This window comes from Poecilia latipinna, unplaced genomic scaffold (assembly GCF_001443285.1).
Source record: "Poecilia latipinna isolate Pla-1442-1.1 unplaced genomic scaffold, P_latipinna-1.0 Scaffold2704, whole genome shotgun sequence".
NCBI lineage: Eukaryota > Metazoa > Chordata > Actinopteri > Cyprinodontiformes > Poeciliidae > Poecilia > Poecilia latipinna.
The window spans coordinates 54,351-64,560 of NW_015115320.1; the positions used below are offsets into that span (position 1 = coordinate 54,351).

The window sequence follows — 10,210 nt, forward strand, 5'->3', positions numbered from 1 at the left end:
TGTGTGTGTGTGTGTGGACGGGTGTGTTCTGTTTACAATGCACCATGGGAAATCAGAGCAGTGATGCTATCGGAGTGAGCAGCTGCAGGCGGCGGGCCGGGAGCCCAATCTTTTCTTCTTCTCTGTGAAAACAACCTGCCTGCTGGTCCGGATCTGGAAGCTGATTGGCTGTTCGTGATGATCTGGACGGCTCACCTGAGACGCATCATGAAGGCGGACACGCCTCACCCAGTCGGAACCGTTGCCTCAAACCCACATAAACATTCATAAGATTATTTTGATTCTGAATAAAACCCATGAAAACATAAAACCCATAAAATCCACTTTGCTTTGGTTCTGATCCGGTTGATCCTGGTGTTTGTAGATGGTTTTGGGTTGAAGGTGGTGAGTAAAGCATCATTGACCCAAAAGGAGGAAACAAACCAGTCAAATGAGTCAGACGTTCTGTTGGGTTCTGTTTGTTCTTAACAGAACTTCAGGTCCAGTCAGATCTCAGACAAGTCAGTCGGTTTGGTTCTGAAGGAAAGGAGGGAATCCCATAAAAACCAGAACCAGATCTGTAGAGAACCAATCAGGGAGCACAAACATCACATTCAGATGAGGTTCTGGTTCTGGAGGTCCATTAACCAAATGCTTTGACCAACCTGTTCCCCTCCTGGCCTGTGGGGGCGCTGCACCAAGAACCACAGAAGGAAAAAACAAGATGGTGGCGTCAGATTTTAGCGGTTGGAAGATTTCTCTTTGCCTAAAGACCAGGAGCCATTTCTGCTGCTAGTGCTAGGCTAACACATTAGCTTTGGTTGTATTTACCCAGAATGCCCTGCTCTGTAGTTCACGTCCTGCTTTGGGAGCGGTCTCTGGTCTGCTTGGCGTTCACATTCAAACTGAACTAGAGTTCACTTCAACCAAACCCAGACCGAGGTTTGGAGGACCAGAGGTCGGAGGTCGATTAGCATTCATAACAACCAAACTGGACTTTGACTAGACAGATCGACTGGATGTTCGGGTTAAGGTGGACTGGATGTTCGGGTTAAGGTGGACTGGATGTTCTGGTTCTGGTCGGGTTCTGTAGATCGATTCCTGGAGGTGAGTGAGAGCTGAGCGGTTTTGTTGGGATGAGAATCTCATCAGCACGATCCGGACCGGGTCCACGGCTGCTCCGGCGGTTCCGATGTCTTTCCCAGACCTGGAGCGCTGAGCGGCGGGTCAGCCAGGGAAACTGGTGACTCAGTGCTCCCAGTGGACCCATTCACGAGTTTACTGGGATTCGTGGCCCGTCCAGTCCGGAGCTGCAGGACGTTAAAGGGACAGTCTGTGAGTTCTGCTCTTCCAGCTGCTGACGGCCTGGGCGCACGCTGACGGATTAAAGCAAAGCTCTGTTTGTCCTCTCTGGGTTCCCGTCCCATAAATACAAGCGGGTTCGTTTACATATCTGCAGGTTTCACTGCCGCTCTTCATCACTCTTCCTCTTCCTCGGCTCTATTTATGTTCTCGTCCTCAGCAGTAACTTTCCTTCTCCTCATTCTCCTGATTTACGACCAAAACAGGTTTTTACTGCCGAAGTTTCACAACCAGAAAAAAACCCGCTCTGCTTTCTTTTGTCTTTCTTTGCTTCTTTCTGTTTCTCTCTTTCTGTGTTTATATGCCCCCGTTCCGTCACTATTTACTGTTGCAGAGGTCAGAGGTCATGGCTGCCGCTCCGCCTGTCGTTGTTTTCCTGTTTTGTTTCCTGTCTGGTCCAGACGGGCCGTGGGTTTCTCAGAACCGGTCTGGTCCGCTGGGACCAGAACGTCTCTGTCTGCTGCAGGTGAGTTTCTATGTGAGCTAATAAAGAACTGCAGCGGGTCAGAACCAGAACCAGTTCTAGATGCTCTGAACTAATCTATTAATTGTTCCATAAATGTATCTTAATCTGTTTAGACTCTTATTTTGAAAGGCAGCTGCATTAACATGATGCTAGTTTAGTTTATATATTATTAATAAAATATTAAATCTGTTAAGGGTTTGCCGTACAGACTGAAGCTAATTAAAGGTCTGAAACATGAATCTGATGTTTTGCTGCTGATTTGGCTTTAATTAAACGTTTTACTGTGAAATCGACGATCTCAACGTGTTTATTAAAACTGGAGACAGTCACTGAAATATTTATAAAAACCAGGTTTGTAGTTTTTCCTGCGTGTTTCTGGACTCTTCTTGTCTGAAGCTGAAGGTTTGTTTGTCCGTCTGCTGGAGATTATCTGCAGATTATTAATCCAGGAGCTGAAACGTTAAGATTAATATTCTCTGCATCAGATGCAGGAAGCTGAAGAATCGTTCACTGAACTGTTCAGACTCGTTTCCCTTAAAGCTCCACCTACTTCCTGCCTTCTGATTGGACGGCGTCGGGAAGCGGTGATTCTGGGCGTCGCTGTTAGGTGGCGCTGTCGTTCTGGTCAGAGAAACAAATATTTCCTCCCAGCTGAAGCTTTGTCCAGATAAATGGTGAATCCGTCACACCAACGGGTCGTTTTCTCCGGATTCAGGTTTATGTAATAAATGTGACACGGCTCCTTTAAGACGGATGTTGTGATTGGCTGCAGCCGTTTCTCCTTCAGACCGCAGGAATCCCCTCAAACTACAGAGCTGGAAACTTTGTGCCGCTGGACGCCGTCCCATCAGGAAGCAACAAACTGAGGCTCTGCAGAGATCATCACTGTGTGTGTGTGTGTGTGTGTGTGTGTGTGTGTGTGTGTGTGTGTGTGTGTGTGTGTGCTGTAGTTACATATTTACTGCAGATTTGGTGCAGCTGAACGGTCAGTTGGGACATTTCACCTCGCTTCACCCTGGAAGAAGCGTTTTGATTTTATTTTGTTTTTTTATGAAAGGAAGCTGAAAGTGAGGCGGTCATGTGATGAGGCAGCAGCCGAGGTCACATGACCCCCTGGGGGTCATCGGGAGGATTTTCAACACCATTTGTCCAGGCTGATTTATGCTGATGGCTGTTTGGGCCTTAAAGGGGAAGCTTATGTTCAAAACGGCAGATCAGGAGGACTCAGACTTTAACAGCACAGAAAAGAAGACGAGTTTTCCAGTGAAACAAGACTTTATCTAGAAAAACAAGAATTGATCCAGGAAACCAGAAATCAGAGTTTGGAGTGAAGACAAGCAGGAGAAAACTGAAACGTGAGGAGAGATAAGGAGGAGGTGACCCTGCAGAGGGAGGACCTGAGAGACTGTGGAGTCTAGACACAGCTAATACCAGGATTAACACACACACACACACACACACACACACACTGCAGGATGTTTTCAGAGACATGGAGGCCAAGTTATGTTTGGCCTTCTCCTCCTCTGATTGGCTGCATTGCTCTGAGATAATGTGGCAATGCGTCAGGAGATCTCTGGGTCTAACACCTGTTCGCCGCCCTGCAGGTGACTCTGGGATCTGCAGCCGCTGCTCCACCCGCGTCCTGTCAGGACCTGGAGACTAAAACCTTTCAGTCAGAAACACAGAACGGCTGCGGTCCATCTAAAGTACAAGGCGTCCGAGCAGACTGAAGTAGAGATGTTGGACTGTAAATTGTTTCTGTTGACCATAAAATTGATCAAATTGGAATTACGAGAATAAATGTGCAATTTTGAAAGAAAAACAAATCTAAATTTTGTATGTATTTCACAAAACTTATTTTGTGTCACAGCAGTTTGTATTTATCAGCTTATTGGTAGAGACCGACCTCCGTCGCCAACGCTCAGCTGGCCTTAGAGTTGATCAGAAGACGAGACCTGCAGCTTCACGCTCCGATGCCTCAGGAAAACTACAGAGTCTCTTCTGATTGGCTGTTGGTGAGCATTAGCAGCTGAAATATGAATATATCTCAAGCAAAGGTTCATTCCCACCAGCCCAGTTCAGTCCACTTCAACCCAACTCCAGTCGATCTGTCTAGTCAAAGTCCAGTTTGGTTGTTGTGAACGCTAATCGACCTCTGACCTCTGGTCCTCCAAACCTCGGTCTGGGTTCAGTTGAAGTGAACTCTGGTTAGGTTTGAATGTGAACGCCAAGCAGACCAGAGACCGCTCCAAAAACAGGAAGTGGACAACAATTCAGGGCATTCTGGGTAAATACAACCAAAGCTAACATGCTAGCCTAGCGCTAGCAGCAGAAATGGCTCCTGGTCTTTAGCCTAAAGAGAAATCCTCCAGCTGCTAAAATCCTACATCTTGTTTCCATCTGGTGAAGAAGGAAGTTGCTCTCAGTGTCTTCAGAGGTTTTTGTGTCGTTTCCTTCAGTGGTTCTTGGTGCAGCGCCCCCACAGGCCAGGAGGGGAACAGGTTGGTCTGACTCAGAGAACCTCAGTAGCTGGAGGTGGAGCAGATGTTCTGGTTCCAGTAGAACCGTGTCGACCGGTCCATCAGGAGGAAAACATCCTCACTGGACCAGAACCAGAACAACTGTTTACATTTTTATGATGTAAAGCACTTTGAAATGCCTTGCTGCTGAAATGCGGTATGCAAATAAAATGTGACTGACTGATTGATTGATTGATCAGTTGCTGCCATGAGTTTTAATGACTTATTCATGTGTGATTTTAGTTTTATTTCTTATTTAATGGCACCAACAAAGTTTTGTTCACATTTGTAGCAGAAAGCTGCTGTGAAGCTCGGTGGTGGCAGGTAGTGATGTGGGTTTGTCGTTACATGATCTCAGTTCAATAAAGTATAAGTTAAGGTGAAGACTGCATCATATGAACCTCAAACCCAGCAAACAGCAGAAGGACGAAATCAGGATGTTTCATGGCCTAGTCAAAGTCCAGATGTTAATCTGAGCCGCAGGTGCTGGAGTGTCCGGTTTCTTTTCCTCTGGACGTACACGGCTCAGATCTTTGCTTCAGATCAAACTGTTCGTGAAGGAATCCAGCTGTCTCTCAGCGGTGTGGCACTGCAACTCGGTTCTGGTTCTGGTCCACATGGATCCGTTTTGCAGACAAACAAAGGGCGGCTCAGTGTTTGCTCCGATGAGACAAAGAGATGCAGAGCAGCAAACCAGAGCAAGATGTGGACATTCTTGTGTTGGGTTGACTCTGACCAGAGATGAGTCACTGGGGAAGAACGGCTGCGGCACGCTAACGTCAGAACGCAGCGCCGCCCGCCGGCTCCCCGCCCAGGGCCACTGATGTGGGCGGCAGGAATTTCTCAGACAGATTCTCAGACACGCTGCCTTTCATCAGCTGGGCTCTCCGCCTGCCGCGGCTCAGAGTTTCACAGCAATTACAGAATCACAGCAGAAAGAGTCTACAGCTACTGCTAATGCTACTAATACTGCTAATGCTACTAATGCTGCTAATGCTACTAATGCTGCTTATGCTGCTAATGCTACTAATGCTGCTAATGCTACTAATGCTGCTAGTGCTGCAGCCTGATGGAGATCAGCTGCACAAACAATTCCTGAGGAAGGAACAGGAACTGTTCCTGGTTCAGTTCCTGGACTGAGGTTTGGTTTGGACCAGTGGAGCTGCCTGCCAGTGCGGCACTCTGGTCACATGATGCCAGAGCGAGAAATAATCAGAGAAAAATACTAAAATATGTAAATGAACCTAAATTTAAGGTCTGAATTATTCACATTTTCATGGATTTTTTTCTTATTTTTAATCGTTTTCAATGTTTCAGACTCAAATGTTTGTCTCACTGAACATTCCTTGTTCAGTGAGACAAGGAATGAGACAAGGAGGCATGGTAGTGGAAGCGTCATGCTGAGCCAGTGAAACTTTAACTGCTCTGAAACTCAGCAGCTCCAGAAGGTCAGTGACGCCAACCAAAGGTCAAGTTCAGGCCAGAATTTCAGGATGAACCTAAGATGAACTTTGACCTCTCTAGGTCTAGCTGCTCGATGCTTCGCTTTGTTTTGTTCAATGACCAACCAGAAGTTTGATCCTTGAATCATCCAATCAGCTTCCTGAATGTCCTAGTCCAATTAGAACCTCCATCTGAGCCGCCCTTCATCCTGACATCATCGTCATCATCACAAAGACGCCAACAAACTAACAGATCCTCATCATGATGATAAAATATATTTACATATTTTAAACATTTTAATCACTGCTCTTACATTTTGTCGTAGCAGGATTAATTAATCTCATATAACTTTGGAGTTCATTTCCTGCCAGACTTTTGTGTCAGGAAAAAGTTTGAGTCACCTGCAGGCATCTTCATCCTGTTCTTTAACTCTGGATGGCTGAGGCTAACGCTAGCTAGTGCTACTATAGCCTCACCAGCTACTAGCTTTTTAGTGTCTGTATTGGGTTAAGCGCAGATTTATCGATGCTACATGAGTTCTGCTCTATGAAGCTCGGCTCTATGGGAATGAAGGCTGCAGAAACATGAACATCACAAAAAGCTCCCCATAAAACAACGTTGCTACTAGCGCTAAGCTAAGAGCGACGGAATATCAAGTTTAATGTTTAGTGGATTTTAGATAGATTTCATCAGTCTGACCTGCTGCGGAGTTTTATTTTATAAATCTGTTACTATGGAGGGAAATCCAGATTAGAAGGAGGAGAAATGGAACCAGAGATTAATGGGAAGAACAATTAGTATGAAAGTTTTCAAATAAAGTCAGAATGCGTTCATCTAACGAGGAGAGCCTTTCCTCGTTAATCTTTCTAATATGATTCATTGATGTTAATTTCTGTAGTGATTCAGGCTTTAATTCAATTTGGTGAAAACTGCAGAAAACTCGACTGCTGGTGTTGATAGGTCAGGTGTCTCTACCTGAGTGACATCACTAACCTGGCCTGTTGAAGCGGCCGGCGATTTTTGAGTCTCATCAGTAACTGAAGCTGAAGCTACTTCCTGTCTGAGGAGCTGGTTGCCGTGGCAACTGCAGCTGTCGAGGTCAGACGGAGGCAGGATGGGTTCCTGCGGCTCCTCTGATCAGAGACGGAGCGGCGGGAGATTAAACCGGGGAGAAATGTGAGCTGACACCATCAGATGGAGGCGGTTAGCTAACAGGAAGGATTAGCGCTGCCCTCATGCTAGCTGGAGCGGTGATGCAGAGCAGCAGGTCACTAACAGGAAACATGAGGCGCCTCTCAGATGTCATGCTTCCTGTGAGCAGCTGGAGGTTCTGGTTCTGGTTGAATACGAGCCGATTCGCCCTGATATGAGTCAGCTCCACATAATCCGGGTTAATCTGACCTCCAGAGGCGCTCCTTTACAGTGCAGCGCTGCGGGTGGTTCAGCTGTTCAGAAACATCAGGAACCTTCACCTGCAGCAGGTAGAGGGGGCGTGGCCTGCACCGAGCCAACGGGCTGCAGCTTCAGGCCACAGAGCCGCCAGCAGGTACCGAGCAGCAGCATTACATCATCAGGATTCCCCCAGACACCAGAATAACTCACTGGGCTGTCTGGAGGTGGAGCAGGGCGTCATCTGGAGGCGGAGCAGGGCGTCATCTGGAGGCGGAGCAGGGCGTCATCTGGAGGCGGAGCAGGGCGTCATCTGGAGGCAGGCGTTATCGCCGTGCTGTGGCTTCAGGAGCTAGCTGTTATTTTTACCCTCCAGGTGAAACTCAGATTATGAACATCAGGAATGTCTGGGAGAAAGGAGAGAAACAATCCACCAATCAGATTCCACCTTCAGCTCAGATGGTTTCCATGGTGATCTAGTTTGGTTTATTAAATTATAAGAGTTTTCTCTCAGAGTCTGATCCAAACCTGGAGGTACAGAGTTTCAAACGGATCCACCAGGTGCTGAGAATCAGACCTGTGACCCCGTGGCGACCTCTACGTCTCTTCACCTCAACCTGGATCTGCAGAATGTTCCCTGCTGGCTCATCCACAGGGTTAGAGGTCAACTAGCCTCCAAGGCCAAACTTTTAAAGTGGGAAAAAAACCTTGATTTTCAAATAAATACTAATTTATTCCATTGTGGCTTTTCTTTTTTTCTTTCTTTTTTTTTTTTTTTACTTTTACATCCTGAACTATAAACTAAACATTAATATTTTAGTGAAATAAATGACTTGTTTCTGTAATTCATGTTAGATCTCAAATAACCTCTATAGTCTGAGTAAAAAGACGCGTTGGACTTTTTTTTTTTTTTTTTTTTTTTTTTTTGGGTCAGCTAGCGTTTAAGTTGCTCTTTCTCTGAAAAGACTTGATGCAACTTTCAGTTGCCTGATGGTTAACAAATTTGTACCATTTTCTACCATTCCTCTGAACTGCAGTCGGCCGCGCAGGGGCCCCGGGCCGCGCAGGGGCCCCGGGCCGCGCAGGGGCCCCGGGCCGCGCTTTGACCCCCTGTTTTAAGGCCTAAATAAGTTCTTAGCAGCTCTCAGGGCGGAACGGCGATCAGCGCAAACAACTCAGGAAAAATCTTTCTCTCTTTCTTTCCTCTGATTCAGACAGTTACTCATGGCTCACACGTGTGTGTCGCGCTGCGTGTGAGCCATGTGTGTCTGCGTGTGGCGTGGGCGGGACGAGACCGGCGTGGGCCGATCGAGGCGAGGCTGGAGAACAGCCTGTCTGACGGGCCGCAGAGGAGCAGAACCTGCAGTCCGGGCGGGATGGCCCGGTCCGGTAATCTGGTTAATAGTCTGACAGGAGGAACCATGTGAGCGTTTGATCCGGGCCCAACACGCCCCGAACCGTCTAGACGGACCATCTGATCCCGCACATGATCCCAACGCACCACAACAAACACAGATGGCCAGACTGAGCGAGCGGCTCCTGCAAACAGCCAGAAACTCCCAGGAACTGCGGAGCTCCCGCTGCGGCTTGGCCGCTGCAGGCCGCTGCAGGCCGCTGGAGCGCGGCCGCCGCATTCCTGTCGTTCCTCCACCTGTAAAGGGATCCGCAGCAGCTTCTGGACTCATGACCAGCAACACCGGAAAGTTCAGTAAAATCACAACAAACTGTTTTCACTCTGAGGATGAAACGTGTTTCTGTTGGTCTGAGTCAGCATGGAAAGGGAAGAATGGCGATCTTAGCAACAGAAAATGTTGGAAAAAGGACAATAAATGATTTTTAATATTCACTGCAGTTAAGAAGAAAACCTTTTGTGTCAAGAGTCAACAGAAAATAAGACATAAAGGTGATTATATTGAAACTAGCAGTAATAAAACCTGGATGATCTGGTTGATGTGGAACATGGAGACAGAGATCCACTGGATCAGAAACAGCAGAAAAAACAGAAACAAACTGGAGGAATGAATTAATCTACAGGAGGTGTTGCAGTTCGGTGTAGTGATCTGAGGTTTTCTGTGTTTATTTTAGGTTTCTGTGTCTGAGTCTCTGTTGTCCTGTCAGGTGTCTCGTTTCAGTGATTATCCCCTGTGTATTTCAGTCCACCTGTTGTCTCTGTCTCTTGTCGGATCCTTGTCGTGTGTCTTGTCTGTTAGGCCCAGTCGTTTTGTTGTTGCTACCAGTGGCTAGCCTCGCTTCCGCCCACTGTGCTGCCTGCTGTTCTTGGACTGTTTGAGCTGGTTACCGGTCATCATTAAATATCCATCTTCTTCTGTAACCTGGATCTGTCTGCTTTCGATCTCACCTCAACACTTCAACATCATGACATTAGGATGACTTACTGTAGCCAGTGGCGCAAAAAGTGGGTATGCAGCGCATGCAACGCATAGGGGCGCTGCACCAGAGGGGGCGTCAAAACCCCGTCTGGAGGGGCGGCGCGCCGATGATGTCACTTCACCGCGTCCTTACGCTCCTTCACCTCGCGCACATAACGGGGTAAATGTAGCGAGTTTTACCTTTAACGTGTCGCATCCACCTGAATAATATGTAGTTGCGACCCTGACTGTAGCAGACATCATGAAACATGAATGTAAAAAACCAAACAGGCTGTACAGAAGAATTAAACTGGAGTGAATCACATTGGAGCTGAATCTGAACTGGACCTGTGAAAAAAGTCTAAAACTCATCTATAAACATGATTTTTTTTCTTTTTAATCTTTTAGCCAGTTTTCCTTTATAGTGTGCCTAAATGTAATCTGATTTACCAACACAATCTTATCACATGAAGTTGAACAGTGAATTTCGCAGTCAGTTCTCTTCTAGATAAACAGCCAATCGTGTGTGGTTGCTAGGGAAAATATTAAATGTTTGACCAATCAGCATCGCTGAATTTAATGTCTGAATACGCTGTGAATTTAGCCTCCACCTGTAAAGATGCAGTTAAACCAGTAGGTGGCGGTAATGCAAACCAACCGCCAAAAAGCAACAAAGAAGAAGA

General features: G+C 46.9%; 1 long non-coding RNA gene across 1 annotated transcript; it reads right to left on the minus strand.

Moving 5' to 3' along the window:
* Positions 1 to 7,527: 7,527 nt before the first annotated feature.
* On the minus strand, positions 7,528 to 9,723 carry LOC106938831 (uncharacterized). The gene is made up of 2 exons (XR_001422702.1): positions 9,458 to 9,723; positions 7,528 to 7,565 (listed from the first exon to the last, which is right to left on the minus strand). It is a non-coding gene; the product is annotated as an uncharacterized LOC106938831 (long non-coding RNA).
* Positions 9,724 to 10,210: the final 487 nt, after the last annotated feature.